The sequence below is a fragment of the Anabrus simplex genome, chromosome 2, assembly GCF_040414725.1.
Source record: "Anabrus simplex isolate iqAnaSimp1 chromosome 2, ASM4041472v1, whole genome shotgun sequence".
NCBI classification, from domain to species: domain Eukaryota; kingdom Metazoa; phylum Arthropoda; class Insecta; order Orthoptera; family Tettigoniidae; genus Anabrus; species Anabrus simplex.
Genome location: NC_090266.1, coordinates 521,656,713 through 521,672,345, shown reverse-complemented (window position 1 = coordinate 521,672,345; position 15,633 = coordinate 521,656,713). Strand labels below are relative to the sequence as shown.

Genomic DNA, 15,633 nt, shown 5'->3' with positions numbered 1-15,633 from the left:
AGTGGAGAGATGGTGTGGAATGACATCAGTAGACAAATAAGTTTGAGTGGTGTCCTTAAAAGCAGGAAAGATTACAATATGAAGATAAAGCTGGAATTCAAGAGGACAGATTGGGGCAAATATTCGTTTACAGGAAGGGGAGTTAGGGATTGGAATAACTTACCAAGGGAGATATTCAATAAAATTTCCAATTTCTTTGCAATAATTTAAGAAAAGGCTAGGAAAACAACAGATAGGGAATCTGCCACTTGGGTGACTGCCCTAAATGCAGATCAGTAGTGACTGATAGGTAAGTTAAATATTATTACAAGGCCGTATCAGTAAATCATCCTGACTGCTCCCATTGCAACTTCCGAAAGGCTGTTAGCCCCCTTTCGATGAATCATTTGTTAGTTTGGTCTCTTGGTGATGATGATGCTTGTTGTTTTAAGGGGCCTAACATCTAGGTCATCGGCCCTGATGGTACGAAACGAGACGAAATGCAATGACAAAATAAAAATCCAAAATCCTCCACTGACCAGAATTCAAAGCGTGAGAACGAAAAATGAACGGATGGATATGAAGTTAAAACAATCAGTGGAGATGACCCGCATTGCCTCAGTCTCAGAAACTGACGGAAAACAATAGTAATACTGACCAAGGGACTGGATCTAGAGCTCAATACTGAATCGATGATGCTTGCAAGCTAAAGGGATCCAAAATACAGGTTATTGGCCTCCCATTATGGTACTTATCGCTTGGAAAGTAGAACCATGGTATTTGACATGGTGTGGTACTAATCAAAAGGATCATAGACTCGCGGTATTCCACACATTATGGTACTACTCACAGGTAATGAAACTCGCACAGGTAATACAGACCTGTGGTGTTTCACACATAGTGGCGCCATTTACAGGCAACGCAAACCTATGGTTTTCATCACATAAGTGTACTAACCACATGGACTGGTAGTATCCCGTGGTGTTCCTTATACAGGGTGAAGCGTAATTCGCGCACTCGGGTGTCGCAGCGCGACTCTTCACATGCCAGCAATAAAAAAATATGTCTTACAAATTTTCGTCTTGCGAGTATATCCGGTAGAAAACGGATGTTGAAGAGTAGCAATCTGGCAACACTGTAACCATATGTAGGGTAACTACCGCTGTACAGTTGGTGCAGTGGGTAGAGTTTTTGGTTGGCATGCAGGAGGTCGATGGTTCGATCCTGGGTTGAGGCGCATTTTTTATTTGCTAATTTCCATCTGACATTACCTACTGTAATACAGTAAGACACCGTTTCTGAGGTCACATGTATCCTACATTTGCAACATTTTGTAACGCTGAAACAACAAATACCTGGTTACACTAATAAGAAATAGACAGCTGAAACAAATGATCAGTCATAGGGCAGAATAACTACACAAACAATATCACTTTCGATATGCTAAAGATGATAGCACAGTACAATAATACAACATCTACTTGTCATTTACATACTACATGTATAATAATAATGTTATTTGTTTCACGTTCGCCGAACTACTTTTTAAGGTTTTAGAAGACGCCACGATACTACATGTAATATGATCCCGCAGATGTAGCACATTAGCACTAATACTGTCCATATTAAGGACCGCATGACCTTCACAACAGAATATGTTGTCCTCAGAACAACAGATGCTCAAAGCGACCTCCCTGCACGTCCAAACATTGCGCAACCCGCCGGATCATACAGCTCTGGACCCTTCACAGCATAGCTGTGTCCACAGTAACAAAAGCAGCATGAACACGCGCTACCAATTCTTCCACATTTGTCGGCAGAGTAGAGTACACGTGCTCCTTCAGGTGTCCCCACAGGAAGAAATCCAGGGGAGTTAGGTCAGGTGAACGCGGTGGTCATACAACTGGACCTCCACGTCCGAGCCATTTCCCTGGAAATGTTCTGTCCAAATACTGTCGCACATTACTTCCAGAGTGTTGGAGGCGCACCATCATGTTGGAACCATATCCTCTGCCGAACATGTAGTGGAACATCTTCCAGCGCATCAGGCAGATAGTTTGAGAGGAATGCATGATACCTTCGTGCAGTCAACCGGTGAGGCAACATGTAGGGGCCCAGACACCTGTCGCCCAATATTCCGGCCCAAACGTTGATACCAAAGCGAACTTGATATCCACGGTCGCGAGTGACGTGTGGGTTAACCTCACACCAATGGTGGGCATTGTGGAAATTGAAGACACCCTCACGAGCGAATGCTGCTTCAACCGACCATAGTACCGTGTTCACGAAGTCATCGTTGGCTTCCTGTTGTTGTTGGAACCATTCACAGAATTGCACCCGCTGATGGCGATCTGCAGGATGCATGTGTCGTGCAAGAATAATGATAGGGGTGCAGCGCATGCTCGTGCAGCACGTTAATGACCATGCGTTGCGAGACATGCAGCTGCCTTCCTACACTACGTGTACTTCGCTGAGGTTCTTGGTGTATGACCTCCAGAATAGCTTCCCCAGTAGCTGGAGTACGGCGAGTCCGTGGACGACCTCTGTCATGTGATGGTGGAAGGAGAGAACCTGACTCCCAAAGGCGCACCTCCAGACGACGAAACAAATTTTTATCGGGATGGCGTCGACGAGGATATCTAGCAGCATATTCACGAGCGGCAACACCAGCCCGGTTATCAGATGCACCAAGGACCAGAAGCATATCCACATATTCATCGTTTGTGTATGCCATACATCTGCCACAGTGGTTTAGAAGTTTATAAGACGGACATTCGATACGTGTACGCATGTACATTGGAGTCTGCCATGGGCGCATTACTCCACTCACCACTAGTCCCTGTCTGGTGGACAGCGCATACACTACGTACTAAACACGCCGTCAGTCCTGCGCGCTGTTCCACCTAACGCACATTACCTCTCTGACAGATGTTGTTCTGCATGATTCATCCCGAAATGGTGAAATGGTGAATTGGTCAGTTTCGAATTACACTGTTTCCCTAACAGTAATAGACATGATGTTTCCACAATCCCATCGATATAATAATAATAATAATAATAATAATAATAATAATAATAATAATAATAATAATAATAATGCATTGAGATACGTACTAAACAGCATGCGGTTCCCAGACGCAAAGTTGAAAGGCAGAATTATTGGGACCATGGTGATAACACATACGAACTGTAACCGAGTTTGGACATTATTCGCAGAGCACGTTGCTAGGCCTACCGGTAATGTAAGGCCCTAACAAAATGTAATGGACCTGAACGAGGCAAGAATAAAAGTTGGTACTAATCTATGGGACCATTGGAGGAGGGTACAAAGAAAACAGGTTTCACATCTAGTAGATGAAGTGGTGTGAATAAATTCACGCCCACGACGTGGAAAGGGCGCCTTTCAAAGCTGACCAATGAAAACGATTGTTCGTCCGTTTCTAGGATCGTAGTATGTAAGTGCGAATGGTTTTTAGAGGACCCACTGCAATCGCTGTTGACAATTAAGACGCCAGATACCATACCACCTGGACTACATTTACGAAATAAAAAACATATGCCTCAACCCAGGATCGACCACTCGACCTCCTGCATGCTAACCCAAAACTCTATCCACTGCACCAACTGTACAGTACGACTAACTTCTGCTGACAGAGGTAGTTACCCTACATGTGGTTACAGTGTTGCCAGATTGCTACTCTTCAACGTCGTTTTTCTGCCGGATATACTCGCAAGTCGAAAATTTGTAAGAGACATATTTTTATTGCTGGCGCTGCGATGACCGAGTGCACAAATTACGCTTCACCCTGTATAGTGGGTACTAATCATAGGCAAGCCAGAACCCTGGTGTCGCTCATATAGTGCTACTAATCAAAGGTACCATAAAAGCCTGACCGCACGGTGCTCCTGATTGCTACTAATCACAAACCTATTTGGTACCTAACATAGTGGTACTACGCGCAAGTAATAGCGATCCATGGTGTTCCCCGCGTGGTGGTACTAATCACAAGTAGTTTTATGGTTCGAATCCAATCATCCCTTGGTTGCCCCTTTTAGTCGCCTCTTACGACAGGTGGGGGATACCGTAAGTGTACTCTTCGTCTGCGTCCCCCACCCACAGAGGGTTGTGTATTTGGTCCGCGAGAGATATTTTATTTCCCTCAAGTCCGCCAGCAAGCCGGTTAGGACCCCTCTATCCCACACCTGGGACGCGCCACGTGGGAGTATCACCTCTCCCCCTGCTACGCCAGCGTAGTAGGTTCGTGGAGTTTGGTCTCTTAACAGATACCCATCCGATATGGTTGAAACTACCGCTCGGCTACCAGCTCCACTGGGACGCACAAGCCACACCGTCACACGGTTCGCGGTGGAGGAGTCTAAGCCTATCCACTATAAAACTTTAAAGGACACCATGGTATTATTGGTCTGTGCATCCAAAGAACAGCAGCCGCTTGGTAGGCCAAGGCCCTTCAAGGGCTGTAGTGCCATGGGGTTTGTGTTGTTTGTTTTTTGCATCCAAAGAACATGAAAAGAGATGTCAAACATCTACCTCACGTATCTCTGAAATCAAAACTAATTCCATTTCTCAAGGAGATTATTAAGTTGCATAATAATGTGAGAACACAGAACAGTTCCATGAGTCTACACCAATGGCTTAAAATGTAAGCTTGGGGCATCATATATGCTGAGATACTGCTTGAATGTTTAATAGTAGCTCCTTGTGTTGTTCTTTTCAAAATCATCACTGATGTGATGGAGCTGTGCTCTGAAGTATTGTCTTCCGACTTTTCGTATTATCTTGCTTATCAGTCGATGCTGGGCTATGAACAGTTCCTAATTCTTATCTATCTTTGGTGAACACCAGTTTATACAAATTTTCTTTCTCTGCATAAGTTATTTTCCACATTCATCCATTCACCATCTGAATCTGTGCTGCTTCTTTTCTATAGCCATAGACTTTGCAGCTTCGTCCATGTTATGTTTGACAAGCTATCAGTTTTGAGGTTCTGGTTTGGTGCTGAGGTGTTCTGTGAAGGTCTTGTTGATTTTCTGTGTGCGCCTTTTGATGACTTCATAGTCTATCTAGAGCTCTCCTAAGTTTAGGTTTCCTAGGCAGATGTTTGAAGGTCGAAGACCCGAGTTTGAGGTTGAACGTTTTGCATACGATAAGCCTTTCTTCATTCTTTTGTGTGCTGGACAGAGTCTGACTACTCTTCTCTACTGTATCTGACCATACAGGTCATCCTAAAACTCTTCCACAGATTTTCACACTATGAGACTGAGACAGGTCAATGAAAGTAACAAATTTGTTCTAGCCTAAACCAGAGGACATAGTGCAATGTGAACACCAGGTTCCACCAGTGAAGGCAAGCATGTACATTAACAATGTGTATTACTTGTTGAAGCTTCAGAAGGCCAGGATTGATGTTCGTCCATTTCAGAATGTAAAGTGTATGATGGAACAAAGCATTCTCTTGCTGATGATGGAGCCTATCCCCATATCGGGTACCAACTTCATGATTCTCTTCCCCATTCTGTTTTTGAGTGTTTTATATCTTTGGGATTCTTAGGTGTCTTCATCCAGAGACCTAGTTTCCTGGAGGGCTGCAATTATTATATTCTGCTTGGCAAGGGTGTCTGTGAGGTGTCTGATCTTTTCTAGTTTCAGTAGTGAGTTGATACTGATGGTTCAGAAATAGCTGATCTTGCACGGCTGTATTCTGCATTTGGAGGACATTCCAAGAGATTCCGATATCCCTGAGCACGACAATGTAAGGTCCCAAAAATCCAAAGAACTACTTGACTCATTACTGAGGGTGGACTGGTTATCACCTGGGGTATATTTTCATTTCGACTTTGACAGCCTTGAATACTCTAATAGCCCAACGACTTAGAAAAGGAAGAATTAGCCAAGGTAGGCTTGATAGGAAGTATTAAGGAAGACTAACACGAGCAATATAAGTCTAAAATGATAATTCTCAGAGACATGGAGGAAGAAAGATTTAGGGCTGTGATTATGCTGACCACAATGGTGTACGCCAATAGGTGATGGGGTTGCCACTTCCCTATGCCTTTAGCTGCAGTGATTATTAACCCATTTACCTCAGATCATGAGACAGGCCTGCTGCATCTTCTGCAGCCTTCAATTCAGATAATGGTTCTTGATCGCTGTTATATTTCTGCTTGTAGTTTGGTTGCCCTTGCAAGTACCTTTAATGTTTAAAGGTTCTATAAATAGCTAAGGCATGTGGTTGTCCTACCTTCATGTTTCTTACTGCCTGTAGAATTATATTTTGTTTACTTTAAGTATTAAAATTAGCAGCAATATTTCCATGTTCGCAACCCTCTCAGTTCAATATGGCTTGGGGTTGTGAAAATGACCAAGCAGAGAGTTTGATTGAAAGTGTTTTTGGATACAAATACAATTTGCTTTTCATTGCACCAGCACAGATAGGTCCTATGAAGATAATGGGATAGGAAAGGGCTTTGCCTGGTGTGAAAATGGAAAACCATGGAAAACCTCCTTCAGGGCTGCTAATAGTGCGGTTCAAATTCAACTATCTCCCAAATACAAGCTGACAGGTACGTGACCCAAACTGCGCAGCCATTCACTTGTTTCTGGATAACTGATCAGAAGTAAGTGAAAGTGATAAAAAAATAGAATGCACGTGAAACTAATAAAATAATTTACATGAAGCTGACTGTTCATTGTCCGAAAGTGATAGTGAGATTACGGTCGAGATAGGGAAGTGGATCAGGAAAACAGGGTGGATATTAGTGAGCGGTGATGAGAGTGCAGAGAGCTGGAAGTCATGTAAGGATGTCAAAGTGTTAAACTATAGACGTATTGTAAGGAAAGGAATAGAATTAAGACCAAGCGAGTTGGCTGTGTGGTTAGAGGCACACTGCTGTGAGCTTACATCCGGGAGATAGTGGGTTCGAAACCCATTGTCGGCAGCCCTGAAGATGGTTTTCCGTGGTTTCCCATTTTCATACCAGGCAAATGCTGGGGCTGTAGGCCCAACTTTAATGAAGGGCACACGGCCGCTTCCTTCACAGTCCTAGGCCTTACCTATCCCATCGTTGTCATAAGACCTATCTGTGTTCGACATAAAGCAAATTGTATTAAAAAAAGAAAAGATTAAATGATTTTACAGACATATATTTACCAGATATTGTAGTAGGAGTTCAATCATGACTAAGAAGTGATATTATGTATCCAGATTTTTTTCTTATTGTTACTATTTTGCTTTACATCAGATGATACAGATAGGTCTTATGGTACGTCCAGAGAGGAACCATCCTGTCCAGCAATACGTCTTTTCAGGCAACTGCACTATGTGCGTCTTGATCGAACTTACCTATACTAATGGAGGTGGCCACACAGAATGTGTGTGCGGCTTGTCAGTCTTCTCCGTCGAGTCCGTCATCTGTCTTATTTCAAAACAGTTTGTTTCTAGACACAGAACGGACAAGATACAGTGTGTAAAACGAGTACTGAGCCATTCTCTTACAACAGGCTTTACGTCGCACCAACATAGACAAGTCTTATGGTGATGATGGGATAGGAAAGGCCTAGGAGTGGGAAGGAAGTGGCCGTGGCCTTAATTAAGGTACAACCCCAGTATTTGCCTGGTGTGAAAATGGGAAACAACGGAAAGCCATCTTCAGGGCTGCTGACAGTGGGGTTCGAACACACTATCTCCCGGATGCAAGCTCACAGCCGCATGCTCCTAACCGCACGGCCAACTCACCTGGTATCGAGCCATTCAAAGGACATTATTTCAGGGGATGTTGAAATATTCATCTCTGTGGGATTCAATCCACAAAGATCACAAGGACCTCAATGTAATGCAACATATTTGGCAAAATTTAGCATTTAATTTAATATTTATACTGTATTCAATTAATATTAAATAATATTTAAAATATTAATAATAGCAATGCGTCGGCCTCTCAGTGCTGGATACCATGGTTCAAGTCCCGGTCCCTCCATATGAGATTTGTGCTGGACAAAGTGGAGGCGGGACAAGTTTTTCTCCGGGTACTCTGGTTTTCCCTGTCATCTTCCATTCCAGCAACACTCTCCATTATCATTTCATAGCATTTATCAATCATTAATAATCATCTTGGGAGTGGTGACCCCATTGTAATAATAGCCTATATAAGGTTCATTCATTACATCCCTGACCTGGTCAAAGACTGAAAAACAGGTTGTACGTTTTCAGTTTCATTTTCAGTAGAAGCAGAATGTATTTGTATGAAATGAAAACACATGGTAATAGCTGAAGGTGATAACTGTTCTTATTTCTACAACAAACTGTACTGACATAGAACTTCTCCCTCGGAACTACAAAAGTACTGTGTGAATCTCTGCCTTATCAATTTTGCTTAAGTGGTATAATGGTTGTGAACTCTTATTACTGGAGTATGGTCCACAGATGTTGTCTCACAATCAGGCAAATCACCTGTTGATGTTACACCGTCATGAGTCATTACAATGTTATGAAGTAAACAGGCTGCTTTAACTACTGGCACAGATGTTTCTACACTTGTTTTCTGTAGCCTTATTAAACGTTCACCATTTGGCTGTAAGAATTCCAAAACAGCATTTTACCAATTGACGGGCTCGCGTCAGTCCGTAATTGAAAATTGTCTCTGAATCCCCTAGTTATTTTCTCAGGTATGGCCTCATGACAGGTTCCATTAACGGATAAATTTTGTCGGCTACAAAAATGTGCGGTGTTTTATATGTTGTTCCTGGTAAATACCCATCTTCAGGTATATTCAGGCAATTACTTTGTACCTGATCGTACAAAGCGGATCGTCTGAAAATTCCACCATCACTTTCACCACTGTAGGCACCAATATCCACCACAATAAATTTATAGTCTGCATCACTGAAGGCCAATATGTTTATGGAACAAAACTGCTTGTATTTATAATATTTTGATCCAGATCGAGGGGGGGGGGGGCAGTTGACAGCTACGTGCTTGTCATCCAGGCTACTTAGACAGTAGAGAAAATTTCACTTTTCCTAGTACTGTTTTGCTATGTAAAGCCAAATATCAGCTGTCGGTTACAGTATATGTACAACTTAACAGGTCCCACAGTACATCACACGTTTCCTTTACTACTTCTGCGACAGTATTTTTCCCCCATGCAAAATGAAAATGCCAGGGCCTGAAATGAACTACCTGTAGCCAGATACCTAAAACAAATTATTTTGTTTTCAGAAAACCTCAAGATGAAATGGTTGGGAATATGAGACTATTAGAGAAAGGAATTCAGGAAACTGGAGAAACTCCAATCAGGTGACAGAGTTGATAGCCATTCAACCTCTAACTGGCCCCTTTTACCCGTCTGTTAACATATTTTTAATGATTCAATGTCTACTCAGCCCAGGACAACAGATTCTGAGTTAACAAAGAGCGAAGATGCACAGGAGCCAGCCTAAGAAACTACTGAAAATGCTGATAATGACTCAGTTATGGTATTCAGTCCAAGAGCAGGACCCAGTCAAGACATCACACAAAACCCAATGTTGACATCTAATGAAAGAAACATGCAAAGGCAAGTTCTGAAGAAAAGAGAGACTGATCTGTACTGGAAGTCCATGTTGGAGCTTGAGGGTAAAAAACTCAAGCTTCTTCAAAGGGACTTTACCAAGGATGAAGATGATGATTTATTATTCTTTAAAAGCATGTTGAAAGATTTCAACTCTCTTCCAAGACATATATGTACGAGGAAATTCCTGGTGGCCCAGTGGTTGACAGAGTAATTCAACACTACTCCACTTTGCCAAGTACAACAGCGTTAACATGGAGTGGACTGACACTGGCATGGTTGACTACCAGGCACAGTTTTCATTTTTTAATAACTCACAGTGATTTGCCATTATTTTGTATCTATACGTACTCAAATTTTGCCTTCAATAAAAAATCAATGACAAACTGTAAACAAAAAAATCTTACCTAAATGTAACTACTAGCATTTTCTCTGTAGAAATTAGATCACAAAAATTTAATTTCAATTCTGACAGTCTGTCTTGAATACTCTTATGAATCACATCAATGCAGTATTTTGACATCCTGAAGTAGTCACAAAATTTGTCATTGTGCATCAAAAGTTTTCAAAACAACGTATGGTATTTGCCATAACTTCATCTGGGATTATTCATTTCATGACACCTACTTCTCTCTTCACACAAACTTGATTTCAGTTCAACATTTTCACAAAGCAGTAATCTCCAGCTTATCCTTCCCTGTCACATGGTGAAGAATGACAAAATCTATGACTGATCCTGTATGGCCACGCCATATAAGCCTGAAAAGACATTATTGTATAAAACGCATCATGACGTGTTGCACGCAGTGGAACGGATCCTGTCCGAATGGCGACGATGGGATAGAAAAAGGTTGGGAATGGGAAGAAAGCAACCATGGCCTTAATTAGGTTACAGCGCCAGCATTTGCCTGGTGTGAAAATGGGGAACCACCTTGAGGGCTGCCGATAGTGGGGTTGAGAATATGACCACACAGGGAGGGTCTGGTTGACAGTGTTTCTGGTTTTTTTGGGGTGTACAGACCTGGAATCTGACAGAATTATTTCATAAAATAATCAGCTATGTGAGAGGAGAATAAAATCTAGGCCAGTGTATTTAATTTTTAAGAAGTATGATAGGAAAGACAAGAAAGGACTAAGTAAGAAATGAGAATATCGGGAAGGAAACCATAGTGGAAAAGTTTTATAACAGACTGGAGAGGGATGAACTTAGATGGTTTGGACACGTTAAGAAGATGGAAGAGGGAAGGTTGCCAAGGCAGATGATGGAGACCCAGATAGAAGAAGGGAAGGCAAGAGGGAGACCCGGAGTAAGTGGCTGAAAACAATCAAGAATAGTATAATTAGAAGAAACCTGGACTGGAACACAGTTAAGGAGGAACAATGGTGGTTGAATTGTGGAAGATGGATGAGAGAAATGGATAATGATGATGAATCAGCTATGTGGGGAACGACACAGAAAGGAATATGATTGTGATTTCACAATTTACTAAATGTTAACTGGGAAGGTAATGTGAATGACAGAAAGCATGACCAATAAATGGTCGTAGTCATAATGATCACCATCCATTCACGTATTAGGGCTAGTTGCCAGTTATGATTCTATAAAGCAATCTCTCTTCAACGTTTCATTGAACAATCGATACTTCTTGCCCCGTTAGGGTATTACTTGAGAATTTCTCTGGGAAATCTTCCTCAATCCATTCTTCGAACATGATTTTTCCACCTTTCTTGATAACCATATACAGTATATACTGTACTGCCAATTCAATTTTTATTTCCTTCAGTTCTGTTTCATTTCTTTTATAATCCTACCGAGAATATCCCAGAGTTCCTCTCATGCGTTTCAACTCATTAGTGGTAACTCTGATGATGTTGGCTTCACGTCCCACTAACTTCTTTTACAGTTTTCTGAGAGTGGTAATTCTATTAGCATCACTTTTCCTTATCTATGCTTCACTTCCACAGCATAGGACTGGTCTTGCTAATGTTTTATACAGGGTGGTCGGGAACAACGTGAAGCTGGTATATGAGTGTTAGAGGTTCGGTTATACTGATAAATCAGTCAGTGGGTATATTTGCAACTTGGAAATATATTCCGGGCAAGGGGAAACAATGGAGGACACTATATTGTCCGTGATGGGAACTAGTCTCAATTTGTGGCATCATGTGTATATGGGCAATTATTACAATAGTGTCTATATAGCTGAAGTGCTCCTAAAGCATGGTACTAATGTATGTGGAACACTTAGGGTGAATAGGGGCCTTCCTCAAAGTCTAAAATCTATAAAACTGAAAAAGGGAGACACGAAATTTCAGAGAAAGCAGGATGTACTTGTTCAGGTATGGAAGGACAAGCGAGATGTGCGAATGATAACAACAATACAAACATCAGCTATAGTGGAGACTGATAAAGATGACAGATGTGGAAAACCAATTGAGAAACTGGAATCTGTTGTTGATCATAACCAGTTCATGAAGGGAGTAGATCGTGCAGATCCGTACCTCTCTTACTGTCCAATGCTTAGGAAGACAGTGAAGTGGACAAAGAGATCTGTCATGTACCTTCTAAACTGTGCTTTATTTAATTAATTTAGTGTTTAGAGAGGTAAATCCACAGCTAAAAATGCCGTACAAAGTATACCTGCATTCTGTTGCTAAGGAATGGTTGAGTGACAGTGCTACCCCACAAACTGACCCTGAAACTCAGGAACGACCAACTGGACCTCCACCTAAAAGAGCACTAAGGCAAGACCCCCTCAGGCAGAATTTCAGGAGATATGAAGAAACATATCATAGACAAAACTGTGAGTACAGGTATGAAGAAAATTCCCCACAGATCCTGCAGAGCTTGCGCTGCAAAGAAGCTGAGGAGTGAAACACGCTTCCTCTGCAAGTTCTGTGAGGTGCCACTGCACAGAGGAGCATGTTTCGAGAGGTACCACACCTTGAAGAACTACTAAAAACGTTAGCAGAAAGATATGATAAGTTTCAGTGCATTCTCGTTCCAGGTTTATGAATTACAATAATTTGAATGATACCCTGCAACAACTCCATGTCTCCGCCAAAACCTTCCGGCCACAGGGACCAGTTACACGTCAGATGGGCCGGACAGCAATGTGTTAGGTGCCGTTCACACTAAGGCGATATAAGATAAGTGATATATAGTAAGGAATATATTGCGACGATATATTGCTAGGAAGGTTCATGACACTGGGCGATAAATCGGCACGATCTGGGCGAAAAAAAATTTGGTGGGAACACAATTCTCACTACATCAGTTACAAATGTGAGTTCAAGTGAGGAAGACGTTCTAGTGGCTTATTGGTTCAGGCGTAGGATGAGAAGAAAACGGAAATACTGCGTACATCCCTACAATCTTACCAACCTGGACCATAGTCGGCTGTTGTTTCTTGAAAGCTGTCTCAACATGAATCAAAATTCCGGGAGTTTTATCGAATGTATCCTGAAACCTTTCATTTTCTGAAAAGCCTAGTGTCACGAACGCTTGAAAAAAAAAGATACATCCTTCAGGAAGGCCATTTCTTCAGATAAAAAACTTCTGATTACTATAAGGTAAGTAGATATGAATATAAAAAGCAGTATTAATAAAATTTAGCAGTTTTAATTTGATATATATGTTTACATATTTTTTTACAAATTGTACCAATCAGTTCTATTAAATTAATGAAAGGTATTACAGAATTGTCTTTTCTTCCCGTCAGGTTCACAGCTCAAAATATCATACGATACTAATCGCTGAAGAGACTAGCAAGCTGCACTTCGAGAGATATGTCACTTGCGATATGTTGTCCAATCACGCAGCTGTGAACCTTTTTTATCACCTCCCTTTAGATTTCAAGTATCTGTCTGTGCGTGTCGCGTATTGTATATCACTTATATCGCCTTAGTGTGAACGCGGCCTTAAGGCTTCCTCAAATGTTGCTTTTGAGATTGCACAGATGGATAAATGGATAAATAATTTGATATCTTGCGTCATCATCATTTTATCAGTTCCTGAATTTACCCAATCAGATCACTTTGCAGGTGAATTCAAATGGGCTTTGCGACGCAGTGTTGCTAATTTGGACTTGGCTTAAGATTGCCTTGAGAACAACAATCGAAGGAAAACACTTTCCGAGGGGACACGAATTTCCGATCTGATAGGATTACGCCACAGCAAGTACGCTGTTTGTGGTCGATGCTGATTTCTATGCATGGCTCTCGAGGTGATCTTAAGTCACATGCAGATTTAGCAACACCATGTCGCAAAGCCCATTTGAATTCGCAAAGTGATCTGACTGGCTAATTTCGGCAGCAGATAAAATGATAATGGTGCGAGATATCAAATTATTTATTTCAAATTATACACTATGTGATCAAAAGTATCCGGACGCCCCCAAAAACGGACGTTCTTCATCTTAGGTGCATTGTGCTGCCACCTACTGCCAGGTACTCCATATTAGCGACATCGGTAGTCATTAGACATCGTGAGGGAACAGAATGGGGTGCTCCGCGAATCTCACGGACTTCGAACGTGGTCAGGTGATTGGGTGTCACTTGTGTCAGAAGTCCGTACGCAAGATTTCCACACTCCTAAACATCCCTAGGTCCACTGTTTCTGATGTGATAGTGAAAAGGAAACGTGAAGGGACACGTACAACACGAAAGTGTACAGGCCGACCTCGTCTGTTGACTGACAGAGACCGCGGACAGTTGAAGAGGGTCGTAAAGTGTAATAGGCAGGTATCTATCCAAACCATCACACAGGAATTCCAAACTGCATCAGGATCCACTCCAAGTACTATGATAGTTCGGCAGGAGGTGAGAAAACTTGGATTTCATGCTCGAGCAGCTCCCCATAAGCCATACTTCACACAGGTCAATGCCAAACGATGCCTCGCTTGGTGCAAAGAGCGTAAACATTGGACGATTGAACAGTGGAAAAACGTTGTGTGGAGTGACGAATCACGGTATACAATGTGGCGATCCGATGGCAGGGTGTGGGTATGGCTAATGCCCGGTGAACGTCATCTGCCAGCATGTGTAGTGCCAACAGTAAAATTTGGTGGGGGTGGTGTTATGGTGTGGTCGTGCTTTTCATGGTGGGGGGCTTGCACCCCTTGTTGCTTTGCGTGGCACTATCACAGCACAGGCCTACATTGATGTTTTAAGCACCTTCTTGCTTCCCACTGTTGAAGAGCACTTCGGGGATGGCAATTGCATCTTTCAACACGATCGAGCACCTGTTCATAATGCATGGCCTGTGGCAGAGTGGTTACATGACAATAACATCTCTGTCATGGACTGGCTTGCACAGAGTCCCGACCTGAATCCAAAGAACACCTTTGGAATGTTTTGTAACGCCGACTTCCTGCCAGGCTTCACCAACCGACATCGCTACCTCTCCTCAGTGCAGGGCTCTGTGAAGAATAGGCTGCCATTCCCTAAGCAACCTTCCAGCACCTGATTGAACGTATGCCTGCGAGAGTGGAAGCTGTCATCAAGGCTAAGGGTGGGCCAACACCATATTGAATTCCAACATTACCGACGGAGGGCGCTACGAACTTGTACGCCATGTTCAACCAAGTGTCCGGATACTTTGGATCACATAGTGTACATCAGTATGACAAACTCTATAATGCTCATATACCTGGTTCACATTGTTTCCGACCATTCTGCACATGTATGCAGGTATACCTTTGAACTGAGGATGGCTTCAAAACCTGATTTTTGTTGTTGTTTGTAAATTGGCTTTACATTCCACCAACACGGATAGGTCATATAGGAATAGGAAAGGGCTAGGATTGGGATGGAAGCAACCATGACCTTAATTAAGGTAGAGCCTCAGCATTTGACTGGAGTGAAAATGGTAAATCACGGAAAACCATCTTCAGAGCTGCTGACAGTGGGATTCAAACCCACTATATCCTGAATACAAGCTGACAGCTACGTTACCTAAACCGTGCAGCCAGTTGCTTGGTAGATTTCTTAGTAGTATACTAGTTAGAATTATAGCGACTTACTGGTACCATATTAAAGGAATAAGTAATTTTTCAAACAAACTGATATTTCAAAAATTAAGTTCCC

At 42.2% G+C, this 15,633-nt stretch overlaps 1 protein-coding gene across 5 annotated transcripts in view; it reads right to left on the bottom strand.

Moving 5' to 3' along the window:
- The window catches only part of LOC136864203 (tyrosine-protein phosphatase 99A), a 423,374-nt gene that overhangs the window by 155,040 nt on the left and 252,701 nt on the right, over positions 1-15,633 (bottom strand). The window lies entirely within an intron of this gene.